Source organism: Lynx canadensis, chromosome B1 (genome assembly GCF_007474595.2).
Source record: "Lynx canadensis isolate LIC74 chromosome B1, mLynCan4.pri.v2, whole genome shotgun sequence".
Classification (NCBI taxonomy): domain Eukaryota; kingdom Metazoa; phylum Chordata; class Mammalia; order Carnivora; family Felidae; genus Lynx; species Lynx canadensis.
In genome coordinates this window covers 164974090-164989232 of record NC_044306.2, presented here as the reverse complement: position 1 = coordinate 164989232, position 15143 = coordinate 164974090, and the positions used below count along the sequence as shown (strand labels likewise).

Below are 15143 nucleotides of genomic sequence, written 5' to 3'. Positions count from 1 at the left end.
CAAAAATGAACTCAAGATGGATGAAGGACCTAAACATAAGACAGGAAGCTATCAAAATCCTGGAGGAGAAAGCAGGCAAACACCTCTTTGACCTTACCTGCAGCAACTTCTTACTCAACATGTCTCCAGAGGCAAGGGAAACAAAAGTAAAAATGAACTATTGGGACCTCATCAAGATAAAAAGCTTCTGGGGGCACCTGGATGGCTCAGTCAGTTAAGTGTTCGACTTCAGCTCAGGTCATGATCTCAAGGTTCGTGAGCTCAAGCCCTGCATCGGGCTCTGTGCTGACAGCTCAGAGCCTGAAGCCTGCTTCAGATTCTATGTCTCCCTCTCTACTCCAACCTTGCTCACACTCTGCTGCTGTCTCTCCCTCTCTCTCAAAAATAAATAAACATTAAAAAAAATTGTTTTAAGATAAAAAACTTCTGCACGGTGAAAGAAACAATCAGCAAAACTAAAGGCAACCGATGGAATGGGAGATGATATTTACAAATGACATACCAGATAAAGGGCTAGTATCCAAAATCTATAAACAACTTATCAAACTCAACACCCAAAAAACAAATAATCCCGTGAAGAAATGGGCAAAAGACATGAATATACACTTCTCCAAAGAAGACATCAAGATGGCTAACAGACACATGAAAAAATGCTCAACACCACTCATCATCAGGGAAATGCAAATCAAAACCACAATGAGATACCACCTGACACCTGTCAGTATGGCTAACATTAACAACTCAGGCAACAACAGATGCTGGTGAGGATGCAGAGAGAGAGAGGACCCTTTTTGCACTGTTGGTAAAAGTGCAAACTGGTACAGCCACTCTGCAAACCAGTATGGAGTTTCCTCAAAAAATTAAAAATAGAACTACCCTACGATCCAGCAATTGCACTATTAGGTATTTACCCAAGGATACAGGTGTGCTGTTTCGAAGGGGCACATGCACCCAAATATTTATAGCAGCACTATCGACAATAGCCAAAGGAAGGAAAGAGCCCAAATGTCCATGGATGGATGGATGGATAAAGAAGACGTGGCATATATATACAATGGAGTATTACTCGGCAATCAAAAAGAATGAAATCTTGCCATTTGCAACCACATGGATGAAACCAGAGTGTATTATGCTAAGCAAAATTAGTCAGAGAAAGGCAGGTATCATAGGATTTCACTCATATGTAGAATCTAAGATACAAAATAAATGAACAGAAGGGAAGGGAAGCAAAAATAATATAAAAACAGAGATGGGGAACAAAACATAAGTGACTCTTAAATATACAGAACTGAGGGTTGCTGGAGGGGTTATGGGTGAGGGGATGGGCCAAATCAGCAAAGGGCATTACGGAAGACACTTGGGATGGGCACTAGGTATGTAGGGGATGAATCACTGGATTCTACTCCCAAAATCATTATTATATTATCTGCTAACTAACTTGGAAGTAAATTTTTAAAATTTAAAAATTGTAAAAATAAATAAATAAAAATAAAAAAGATAAAGATTTGCTTTTGAAGCATAAGCCAATATCATTATAATATCTACAGTAAATTAATAATAATTTCTTCATAACATCAAATGCCAAATCAATGCTCAAATTTCCTCAACTGTCTCATAAGTGTTTTCTTTTTTTTAAAGTCTGTTCTAATCCAGATCTAAACAAAATCCATACAGGCAACTGTTACTGGGTCAATTAAATCCCTTTTAATCTACAGTTTCCCACTCCCTTTGTTCTCTTTGCAGTGACACGTAATGCTTTTACTAATGTCAATGACTGAACTAACATGTCAATACCTTCATTAAGCAATAATACATTTAATATATTTTTACCTTATTTGCTAAAATAAATAGTTGGCAAAACAGTTCATATATCTACAAGGCCTAATATTTATCTCATCTACAGAGAAGGTTTGAGATACATATTCTTCAAAGTCCAATTATATTAACTGAGGGAGACATGAATTATGAATTATTATACCACACCTCTAATAATGTGATGGTTACTAAGCAGGGAGTGGTCATTTTACTATACATAAGAACTCATGTAATTGTACACATTCAGTGCGGCATTTTTCAGTAAACAGCCTACATTTTTAACTCTGGCATTGAAAACTCAAACTCACCTTCATTTTAAATTATAACTGGTTTCTTACTATTCTCTATTTACTGAATTTAATCCTCAACCCAAGAGAAGAGACTAACTACTCTCTAAAATATTATTTTTGTACTTAACCTTAATTTAAAATTCCTTTAGCCAAGTTAGAAATATGATATTCCATTTGTTCACAGGCATAATCAACTAAATCATGACTAAAACCAAATCTGTGAAGCCAAAAAAACTGGTAAATATGAATAAAACACTAATTCATCTGCACCTATTCATAACCAATATCATTCAGACATACTAGAAATATTTTTAAAGATTTTTTTAATGTTTGTTTTTGAGCGCGAGAGAGAGTGAGCGGGTTTGGTTTTGAGAACGAGAGATAGAGGGTGAGAGACAGAATCACAAGCATGCTGTGCCATCAGCTCAGAGCCCAATGGTGGGGCTCGAACCCACAGAACCGTGAGATCATGACCTGAGCTGAGATCAAGAGTTGGACACCCAACCGACTGAGCCACCCAGGCACCCCTGAACTTAAGTCGAATTTTTGACTGCCCCACCCAATATTTCCTAACCTGTTAACAAAATGATATCTACAACTCTGCCAAAATTCTTGATACTAAAGTATCATCATCTTAGGTTCATGGAATCATTTCTCCCTCAAAGCAAATAAGGCTTTTTCTTGCAACAGATCTTTTCTGTCCATAGTGGGAAGTACAGTCATGCAATAGTCCATGTTTAATGAAATTTAAACTTTCACTTCATCTTCTAAGACAAATCACTAAACCAGTTACCACTGGAGTACAAATCAGTTTCAGGAATACTACAACTACTTCAAAGAGGTCTGATTTGTACCAGCATGCCCAGGTCTTTCGTTTTGCTTCACTTTTGAATGAGCCTCTTGTTCAGACATAGCAAGAGCTTAAGCCAAGCTTTTTATAAAAATATGTTTTCTCTTGTAACCACACTGTCAGGGCACTGTGTCATTTTAAGACTTCCCGATGTCCATCTAGTATTTCCAATACCTCCTTAATAGATACATAACCTTCCTATTTCCAACTTTCACTTTGGTTACCCTCGGAAATAGTTGGTTTATACCTCCTTGACCTTCTTTATGGGTTATAATCATTTTTAGCAGGGGTGGTTTTTATTGTTTTTGTTTTGGTTTGGGGTTTCTTTCTGCATGTCAATTGTTTTTTCCATCTTGTCTTCATATATATTACTTAACATGGGACTCGTTTTAATTTTCATTTCACTTGATTAATGTAAGGAGTATTTCATCTACAAAAAGAGTAATTTCTTTTTTTTTTTTCAACGTTTATTTATTTATTTTTTTTGGGGGGGACAGAGAGACACAGAGCATGAACGGGGGAGGGGCAGAGAGAGAGGGAGACACAGAATCGGAAACAGGTTCCAGGCTCCGAGCCATCAGCCCAGAGCCCGACGCGGGGCTCGAACTCACGGACCGCGAGATCGTGACCTGGCTGAAGCCGGACGCTTAACCGACTGCGCCACCCAGGCGCCCCAAGAGTAATTTCTATTACTACTTTGATATCACTACTTTTCACATGGTTCAGGTCAAACAGGTTAGGTAACTGTGGTCATGGTTGGTATACATGTAATCAATGCTATAGTTTCTTATTCTAAAAGAAAAAAGTCATATAAACAAGAGTGACTTGGGGAGGTCAGTTGGTATTTAACAACACTGAAGAGACTATAAATAGCCAAATAGCACAAGCTTTGAAGGGGCAAGGCTTTAAACCTGCAGCAAGAAAAATTATCTAGAAGCTTCCATGTGCAATAAATAAAGAGAACAATGGCCCAGCTCTGGTGCTTGGGAGGATCTCAGGTCAAATGAGGTCCTCCAAGGACAGCCTTATTTCCCTTCAGTCCAAAAGTAAAAGAGAAAGTTGAATCGGGGTTCAGATGGCACATTAACCTCACTTCCTTTCTGAGCAGAATTACTAGAATTATAAAGAACAGAAATCTACAAGTTAAATGTATCTTAATTATATCTTAATTCAAGACCCTTGAAGTATAGGTCTTTCTTTGATAGAGAAAATAATAATCTCAAGCAAACAGAGCAAAAAAAACTAAGAGTAAATGAATCTCAGTGATGTTCATGATGATATTCTCAGTATTTGTCTGTATACCTCCTAATCTGAAAAGGAGAGTAAGGCAGTTATGGTGGCTAGCACAAAGTAGATTTGAACTCCACACGCAGAATAATTATTACATAATTGGTGAAAAGGCTGCTTCATAAAGAAGTGAAGTCCCGGCTCACTGTTTTTAAGGCAAAGGTTGTTAGAAAATGCTATAAAAAGGGTTATCCCACTGGGTAAAAAGATCAGCCTAAGTTATTTCCAAGATGCCAACTCAACACTCTAAGTTTGACTTCAGGATGTATTTTACACAGTTGACTCTTGAACAATATAAAGGTTAAGGGTGCTGATCCCTGCACAGTCAAAAACCGTATAATTGGATTCCCCCAAAATTTAAATACTAATAGCCTGCTGTTAACTGGAAGCCTAACTGATAACACACAGTTGATTAACACATTATTTTGTATGCTGCATGTATTATATACTGTATTCTTACAATAAGGGGAAAAATGTTAAGGAAGTCATAAGAGAAAATACATTAACTGTACTGGACTGCCTTTATCCACAAAAATCCACATACAAGTAGACCAGCACAGTTGGAACCTGTGCTGTTCAAGGCCCAACTGGACTTGAATTCTAGAATGTGTAGTGACTAGAAACTCATCAGATTTCAACTAAAGAAAGGAACCAGACTGCAAGATATGTAATCTATGAGGGCACATTCCTGCCCTTCTATTAAAATTATTCTGGGAATCTCACAAGGCCTCTTTAAATGATGCAAAAGACCAAAATGATCCAAATGTTCTGACAGCCTTTTAGAATAAGGATGCGATAATTTTCAAATAAATTTAGAATAATCACAGCTCCTATTCACAGTAGCAAAAATAATTATGGAAAATATAAAAATCCAGTAATTTTTTAAATCTGGCAGAGATCTTATGAAGTATGAAAAATCTACTCACATATAATCAAATACAGGCAGCAGTTACTCAGATATCTTTCATGTCTGACTGGTAAAAATCACTAATATAAAGAACTTACAATCATCCCTTTAACAGAGAAAACTGATGGTTCATAAAATCTACAGTTCCCGTCACAGTTCAATTTTTAGAAATTCACTTTTTCTCTTATCTTAGAAATGTTCTCATTTTTACAATTTTTAAAACAGGCTTGCATTTTACCCTTCTGTCATTCTTTTTAACCTTCTCCCAAATTTCAATTTTAAAGAGTACAGAAACTTATTACGCTGACTAATGTAATCACAGATTACACTATATCACCTGCTAAAAAAAATGCTGTATAATGATAGTGAGGTAAAATAAAGCTTCACTGCATACATTTCTTGCTGATGAAGCAACGTTCTCTGCAGGTAAATTTGTCAACATCTTGTTGATTTTACATTTTTAGCCGGTATCATACTAGTTGATCTAATGAAAACAATTCGCAAAATCTTCCATTCAAAAATTTAAGGGGAAGTTTTGTACAAAGGTCTCATTCATGAATGAATGAAAATAGCATCAGAGCACAACATTTTCTAATATACTGATGAATGAATATGTATGGTTTAGAATAACTTTCCTATTACATTTCCATGTTGGCATAGAAAAAAAGAAGGAATTCAATCACAAAATTATCACACGAATGTTCTCCCTACTCATCTAGATTTAAACACCAAAACAAAAACTTTAAATAAATGTAGAAGCACACCAGTAAAATCAATCTCCCTAAATCCGGAACGTATTCCAATCTCTAACTGCTACAAATCTCTTGTTGTAACTATGCCATGCAGAAATGTACAGAAATTGTACATTGAACAAATATCGATTGGGCAGACCTACATGCCAGGAACCAGGGACAAAGGAGTGAATAAAACAGACAAAAATTCCTGACCTCCTGTCACGTTTACACTCTGATAGGAGCTTGAGTTTTTTTGGAGTCGTTCCTTTGAGAATCTGAAAGAACTGCTGAAGGCCTCTCCTTCTAAATGCTCATATATATATCTAATTTTGCAACATATGAACCTTTCGCATCCAATTGTTTCTCATGGGTTAAGAAGCCCTGATAAAAGTCCTCCTCGTGTTTATTTTCTACCTGCCGTTTATGGTAGTTTCATAATTTTACTATTCAGAGTAAAAAATAGTACTTTTTCTCCTTGAAAATATTTACGGCCTTCAAATTTCTATGTAATGTTTTTTATTTATTCCAATTATACCTCTCACAAATTTTCAGGCTGCCAGATTACCCTTTATCTTTCTAGAAAACTCAATCCTAATGTCTTCAGTAACTTCACCAGAGAAATTTTCTGATTTCATTAATTATTCTCTAGATCCCCTTAAGTTAAAATCTCCCTCCTCCTGCACAGATCTTCTGTTAGTCTTTGAATCAAAGTCACCTACAGCATCTTTGGAAGAAGATATGCTCAAGAGAATGACAATAAAACCTTAATCACTTAACAGAAACCGTCAGCTAATTAACCAAAAATTTTGGATTTTGCTTGTCACAAAAAGAGAGTGATTTCTTAGGGAAAAAAAAATGGGGGGGGGGAGGGACAGAAAACAGAGGAGAAAGTCTTTTTTATTTAAAAATAACAGTTTCTAGGGCCATTACAGTCTCTAATCAATGTGTTGTACCTTTTATATCTCTTATTTTTGAAATGACACAATGGAAATTTCAACTAATTATGATCCTGAGGTCCCATCAGGTAAAATATCAAAGAAATTACATGCAAATTTAATACAGATATTTTGTACATTTTGATAAAACAATTTGCAATAGAAAGGTTGCTGGGCTAATCCAAGTTTTAAGTTATTCAGAAAAATGAAAAAGTAAATGGCCACAAGGTCATAACAGTATATGGCCCCACTTTAAACTCCGGTTTGTCTCTCCTATTTTTTTCTGCTTACGGTCTCTCCAGCAGGCTTAAAGAGGTCTTTTAGAAGAACAATGATGAAAGCAAAAATCCCCCTTGATGATTAGATGACCTATTTCTCCCAAATTTATAGCCCCAAAACATCTTAAGTTTAAGGAGAAATGATCATTTGTCATATGCAATCTCACAATTTGCATCAGAAGCCTTTAAAATGTTTTATATTCTTTGATCCAGTAATTTTATGACCCTGTTTTTCTAGGAAGATAATCAGAAATGCACACACAGATTTATTTGCAAAGATGTTCACTGTACCATTATTTCTATGAGCAGAATGCTGGAGACAGGGACAAAACAAAGCACAAGTCGAAAACGATCATCGGGGTTGTGAGTCAAGCCCCATGGTGGGTGTAGAAATTACTATAAAAAATAAATTTAAAAAAAGAGCAAAGAGTAAATGTAGAAGGATAGAATTCAAATTGTCAAGGTACTCAATCTCTCCATGCTTTCATTGCCTCATCTACAAAATAAGGATAATAAAACCTCTTATGGTTATTAGGAGAATTAAGTATAAAAGATGAAAAATGTTTGGGGCACCTGAGTGGCTCAGTTGGTTAAGCATCTGACTCTTGATTTCAGCCCAGATCATGATCTCACAGTTGTAGGATTGAGCCCCACATCGGGCTCTGTGCTGAGCTTGAAGCCTGCTTAAGATTCTCACTCGCTCTTTCTCTACCCCTCTCGCCCACTAGCACACTCTTTCTCTCTCCCTCAAAAAAACAAACAAAAAAAACATTTAAAAAAAATAAACCTTTAAAAAAAGTTGAAAAATGTTTAGTGATTGACACAAAGTATTCAATAAATGTTTATTATTTATTAACTTATATACACTGACAGATGTGCAACACTTCAAAAAAAAGTAATGAAGAAATAAAAATCACTGATAATTCTAACACCTAAGAAATAGCCACTACTAATTCATGTTAGTATGTGGGTTAATTTCCTTCAGGTCTTTCAATATGCCCTAGATGTTTTATAAAATCGGTGTCACATTGTATCATTTCTAGTGATTATAAAATATTATACTATTTTGTAAATATATTATGTGCATTTAATCATTTCACTACTATTGAGTGAGGTTCTTCACTGCTATAAATAATATTGCAGTAAATATCTTAATTGGCAGTCATTGTACACATCTTTTAATTTCCCTCAAGAAAGAATCTAGAAACAATTTCTATCTCTTTTTTTATATTAAATATAATTTATTGTCAAATTGGTTTCCATTCAACACACAGTGCTCATCCCAACAGGTGCCCTCCTCAATGCCCATCACCCACTTTCCCCTCCTCCACCCCCCCATCGATCCTCAGTTTGTTCTCAGTATTTAAGAGTCTCTTACGGTTTGCCTCCCTCCCTCTCTGTAAGTTTTTCCCCATCCCCTCCCCCATGGTCTTCTGTTAAGTTTCTCAGGATCCATATAAGAGTGAAAACATATGGTATCTGTCTTTCCCTGTATGACTTATTTCACTTAGCATAACACTCTCCAGTTCCATCCACATTACTACAAAAGGCCATATTTCATTCTTTCTCATTGCCATGTAGTATTCCATTGTGTATATAAACCACAATTTCTTTATCCATTCATCAGTTGATGGGCATTTAGGCTCTTTCCATAATTTGGCTATTGTTGAAAGTGCTGCTATAAAAATTGGGGTACAGGTGCCCCCATGCATCAGCACTCCTGTATCCCTTGGGTAAATTCCTAGCAGTGCTACTGCTAGATCATAGGGTAGATCTATTTTTAACTTTTTGAGGAACCTCCACACTGTTTTCCAGAGTGGCTGCACCAGTTTGCATTCCCACCAACAGTGCAAGAGGGTTGCCGTTTCTCCACATCCTCGCCAGCATCTATGGTCTCCTGATTTGTTCATTTTAGCCACTCTGACCAGACTGAGGTGGTATCTCAGTGTGGTTTTGATTTGTATTTCCCTGATGAGGAGTGATGTTGAGAAGTGTCTGTTGGGCATCTGGATGTCTTCTTTGGAAAAGTGCCAATTCATGAAGTGTCTATTCTTCTGCCCATTTCTTCACTGGATTATTTGTTTTTCAGATGTGGAGTTTGGTGAGTTCTTTATAGATTTTGGATACTAGCCCTTTATCCAATATGGCATTTGCAGATATCTTTTCCCATTCCGTTGGTTGCCTTTTAGTTTTGTTGATTGTTTCCTTTGCAGTGCAGAAGCTTTTTATCTTGATGAGGTCCCAGTAGTTCATTTTTGCTTTTAATTCCCTTGCCTTTGGAGATGTGTCAAGTAAGAAATTGCTGTGGCTGAGGTCAGAGAGGTTTTTTTCCTGCTTTCTCCTCTAGGGTTTTGATGGTTTCCTGTCTCACATTCAGGTCCTTTATCCATTTTGAGTTTATTTTTGTCAGTGGTATAAGAAAGTGGTCTAGTTTCATTCTTCTGCATGTTGCTCTCCAGTTCTCCCAACACCATTTGCTAAAGAGACTCTTTTTTTTCCATTGGATATTCTTTCCTGCTTTGTCAAAGATTAGTTGGCCATACCTTTGTGGGTCTAATTCTGGGATCCCTATTCTATTCCATTGGTCTATGTGTCTGTTTTTGTGCCAATACCTCTACTACAAAGCTGTAAGCATCAAGACAGTATGGTATTGGCAGAATTTCTATCTCGGATAGTATGAAATACACTTGGCTTCATTCCCCCACTGACCTGTACAGAATGTAGACACACACTAGGTGTTCAAAAAAGCTGGGGCGCCTGGCAGGCTCAGTTGGTTACACATCCGATTCTTGATTTCAGCTCACATCATGATCTCACAGTTCATGAGATCAAGTCCTGCATTGGGCTCTGCACTGACAGCGTGGAGCCTGTTTGGGATTCTCTCTCTGTGCCCCTCTCTCTCTGCCCCTCCCCTGCTTATGCTCACTCACTCTCTCTCTCAAAATAAAGAAACTTGTTTTTAAAATGCTCATCTGTCTTTTTTCCACATGGGCACTTAAAAGCTATTGAAGGGTTTTTTCATTGTCACCCCTCTATTATTTTTTGGTACATCTGCTCATCAGGTATTTCACTTTTTCGATTTAGCCCATTTATAGGATCTCACTTTTCCTTTATATCACTCTAATATCCCAAACACAATTTGAGTGTTCAGAACTTTCGTAAATTCCCCAACAGGTGAGGATTCTACTGTATAAGTCTAGAAATGAAAGTCTGTCTTTCAGAAACACATCCTGAAATATTTACAGATGATGTTTCATGACCAAGGGATTGCATCAAAATAACTGGGAACTGGAGAAAGAGAGTGGGTAGAGATAACAAAGAGTTGATAAATGTTGAGGCTGAGGAATGGGCACATGAACATTCATTCCACTCTTCTCAGTTGAAATATTTTTTTAAACTATTTTTGGTGGGAGGAAACTTTAAATCTTTAAAAGATATAAAGTCAATAAAACGATCAGAGTTTAGCTTGTACCCTGGGTCTTACAGAATAATCCAATGGTTATTTTAAAAAAAGCAAGATGAAAATTATTGAGGCCAAATTCAAAAGGGAAGTAAACAACTACAGTATTTAGAATCTCTCAATTATACTTGCCAGTAATTCCCACAGATAAAAACATACTACAATGCCTTTTTCCAAACCATGGCTTCAGCATACCATGCTGATTCTCCAAAACAATATTAGTATTTATATTGTGCATTACAAGAATACAATTATGCCTCTGTATGTGCCCACATGAATATTTGATAAGTAGTTTTATTATGTACTAGTATTAAATAATCCAAATTCTCTTGGTGCTTAAATCACATCTTGGTACTAAGTTAGGCCCATCATAAAACAAAATTTACAGATTAACAGATCCACCAAAGTGGGGTTTTTTTGTACCCAGAGGCAGTGTAATTTAAAAAAACTACCTCACTGCATATCTTTTATTCAGATGAACTGTGGTAAAATACCACCTGTGTATATTTCTACCTGTGTAGCAAACAGTTTACCTTGAAGGAGGTCACAATAATAGGAGAGCACTGTATAAGGAATAAGTCACCTATCTAGGGATAAGCATATCAATGGCTGCTCCCCAGGTTTAAAACAAGGGTGAAATGGACAGATTAGAGAGTGTTTCCAAACTCTTTGTTGCAATAAAAAAATACATTGTATATAAATGTACTTACAATACATTTTATATAACAACCCAGTGTGTGTGTGTGTGTGTGTGTGTGTGTGTGTGTGTGTGTGTGTGTATACACACACCCACATGATATACTTGAAATAATAATCCGCAATACACTTTGGTAAATTTCCAAGCTATTTTTAAAAAGTGCTATATTCTAGTCACTACCCACTAAAACAATTTCTGGAATTCATAGTTTTAAATCCCCAGACTTAAAAAAAAAAAAAAAAATGGCCTGCATCTCCTACTGCTTACCAGCAAAGGTGGTGGGAGAGAGTACTCGAAAAGCTACACATTCCATGCCAGCCAATCACCTGCCTGCTTCAACTCCTCTCTCCCCTGCACAGAAACAGACATTATTCCATGTCTGGGAAGATTGGGGGGGAAGGGGGCAGAAGGCACTGAAGAGGGCTGGATATGCACATGCACACACAACATCCAAGAGAAGAGAATCTCTTAAAGTTCTTCCTGTTCTAAAATTCTGTGGTTCTAAGAGTTGGTTCTGAGGGTAGGAGTCCCTAAAGAGTAAGAATCATCATTACATCTCCCACAGCACCTAGCAAACTGGCTTCCAAAAAATACTGAAGCATTAAATAAAGATTAAATTCAACTAATAATATGCAAACTAAGCATTAATGCAAAGGTTTCTGCCATTAAATATAGGTTTTCTGCACACTATTAAATGTAAAACTCAGTGCTAATGTATATTATTTGGAAACTCAGAAGCATAAAAATGTTAAAATATACATTGTGTATTTATTATGTACATGTATACAGAATATCTATGTCACAAAGCAAATACTATTCTTGTCATGTTGTCCATAAATGTATAAAAACAATTCACTGTAAAACTATTCTAAAACGCAGAATCAAATTAAACACTAACTTTTAGTTTCAATCTTACCTTTGTTTCTCTACCTGCTTCATGACACATTATTAATTAGCAAGGAAATGAGCAAAACATAGGCCTAGTACATACAAAAAAGAACAGCAGAGGACTGGACAATATACAACTTTCATAATTCAACCATGATTTACAGTACTCCAAAGTTCACCAGTTGTTGGCTCAAATGGTCTCCTCTGCCTTTGTCTTAGAAGGAATATTTTCTCCAAAATAAATTTCAATGACATCAAAGTTTCTTCCTATATATACTAACTTTCAATAAATTATTACAGTTTAATTGAAGTGGGGGGGGTAAAAAAAAAAGAGTCTACATAAAAGACTTCCAATTCTAAATCCCAGTAAAACCTTTTATAAATAAAGACAATAAAGCCAATCTTTATACCTTTTATATGATATTATAAAATGCCATGTGATGCAATAAAGGACCCTGTCTCATGATAACCTTAAAATTGTAACACAACTCACTTTCTTTCCATATGATTTACCTAAAATAAGAGAATTTAGCCAAAATTAACACAATTTCTGATTCTTTTTTTTCTTAACGTTTTATTTATTTTTGAGAGAGAAATAAAGAATGCACGCACAAGCAGGGGAGGGACAGAGAGAGAAGGAGACACAATCTGAAGCAGGCTCTAGGCTCTGAGCTGTCAGCACAGAGCCCGACGAAGGGCTCAGAACCACAAACTGCGAGATCATGACTTGAGCCAAAGTCGGATGCTTAACCGACTGAGACACCCAGGTGCCCCACAATTTCCGATTCTTAAATGAGGAAAATGTTTACAAATATATTTTCATTACTAAAAGAATAATGTATTTTAAGGAGCAATTCCAAATTTCCAGTTCTGGTTCGTATTTCTCACCTTTTCCCAGATTTCTATATTTTAATTACAACTAAAATTAAACATATGTTGAAAATCCTTCATGGAGAAGGATTTGCAATGTCCTAAAGGACAAAGGATTTGAATTTCCTAAATGAAATAGAGAATGTGTATTTGCAGAGGAGAAAGAAAGAAAAATAGGTATAATGGGAGAAATACAGGATGGGGATTAGCTTCTCTACAGGTTTTCATTAAAGAATTGTTAGAGGCAATATCGAATGATATTTATTGGACCAGTTAATGTTGAGGAGTTTCCATTAGCCAGAGGGAGACATGAACTTAACAGTGACTAATGGTCAACTCTGAGCTTCCAGAATCTGCACTAAGTGATACCGACACAACCACCACCGTCCAGGAGCTTACAGACTAGCCAGAAGAGAGATACATGTTGATGACAAGTTTCAGTGCTTTAAGAAAAGCTACCTAGGGGCGCCTGGGTGGCGCAGTCGGTTAAGCGTCCGACTTCAGCCAGGTCACGATCTCGCGGTCCGTGAGTTCGAGCCCCGCGTCGGGCTCTGGGCTGATGGCTCAGAGCCTGGAGCCTGTTTCCGATTCTGTGTCTCCCTCTCTCTCTGCCCCTCCCCTGTTCATGCTCTGTCTCTCTCTATCCCAAAAAAAAAAAAAAAAAAAACGTTGAGAAAAGCTACCTAGGGGCACCTGGGTGGTTCAGTCGGTTAAGCGCCACCTTCAGCTCAGGTCATGATCTCACAGTTCTAGAGTTCGAGCCCACGTCGGGCTCTGTGCTGACAGCTCAGAGCCTGGAGCCTGCTTCAGATTCTGTGTCTCCCTCTCCCTCTGCCCCTCCCCTGCTAGCATTCTTTCTCTCTCCCTCTCAAAAATGAATGAATGTTTTAAAAAAAATTTTTTTTTTCCAACGTTTATTTATTTTTGGGACAGAGAGAGACAGAGCATGAACGGGGGAGGGGCAGAGAGAGAGGGAGACACAGAATCGGAAACAGGCTCCAGGCTCTGAGCCATCAGCCCAGAGCCCGACGCGGGGCTCGAACTCACGGACCGCGAGATCGTGACCTGGCTGAAGTCGGACGCTTAACCGACTGCGCCACCCAGGCGCCCCTTAAAAAAAATTTTTTTTAAAGAAAGAAAGAAAGCTACCTAAATGTGTTCAAGCTACAATCAGGTAGAAACAGTCATCAAGTTAAGTGGAAGAGGAGACGGGGCGACCTCACCAAGTAAGTGGGGCTCACAACCTCTGTTGCCAGAAGGTTCACTGAATCGACAATCTACAAAGATATGAATGGTTTTGTGCCTCTATTTGAGGACCTGGCTAGCCACTGATTTAAAAAAATAAAAAAATTAAGGCTCAATAAACATGACTATTTCACTGCAGGCCTGTGAGCTGTAACTTCCCAGCGTGACAGGCCCCAAAGTTGGGTGCTATCCCGTATCGTCCTAGTTACACAATGGTGCCTGGCTTTATCCCAGAAATGGTTATCTCGGGAATGCCTCCTCCCCATGTTTATGAAAGGAAGCACTGTGTAGGGTAAGGTTTACACTGATTGACAGTTCCTCTCGCTCTAGAAATTTATAAAAGATAATAAGCAATGTATTCAGATCAAAATCCTCTGTATGGAAAATAACACATTTCAAAGTTAGTAACAAAACAACATTCCAAATGAGTTTGGTCACTATGGATGACCATATAGAACATGCCACAAAGCTTAATCCTTCACATTCCAGTACATCCAGTAACTCTACAAGGACTTGCACACAAAAGTCAAAAAGCCCCACCCCACTCCACCAATAGGCTTTATTCTTTACAGCGGTGAAGTCAGTCTAAATAAATTACAAATACAGAAGGGAAGAATTCAGTTCTGGTTTGCTGTACCCAAAGAAATGTGCCCTAGAAATCCAAATTAATTAAGTAGCCAATAATAACAATAACAACCACTAATTACTGAGGGCCTACTATGCACAAGGAAGTAGGTTAGGTGCTTTACACGCATCACCATTTTAACCCAAAGAAACCCATTTCTATAAATGTTCAACTTTGCCGCTATGGAAACTGACGAAGCTACTAAATGAATGGCGAAACACTGTTCACCTGGGTTTTCTTCTATTTTTTTTTTTAATTTTTT

At 37.3% G+C, this 15143-nt stretch overlaps 1 protein-coding gene across 2 annotated transcripts in view; it reads right to left on the bottom strand.

Moving 5' to 3' along the window:
• FRYL (FRY like transcription coactivator) overlaps positions 1–15143 on the bottom strand; it is a 279655-nt gene that overhangs the window by 209234 nt on the left and 55278 nt on the right. The gene's annotated exons all lie outside the window — the stretch shown is intronic.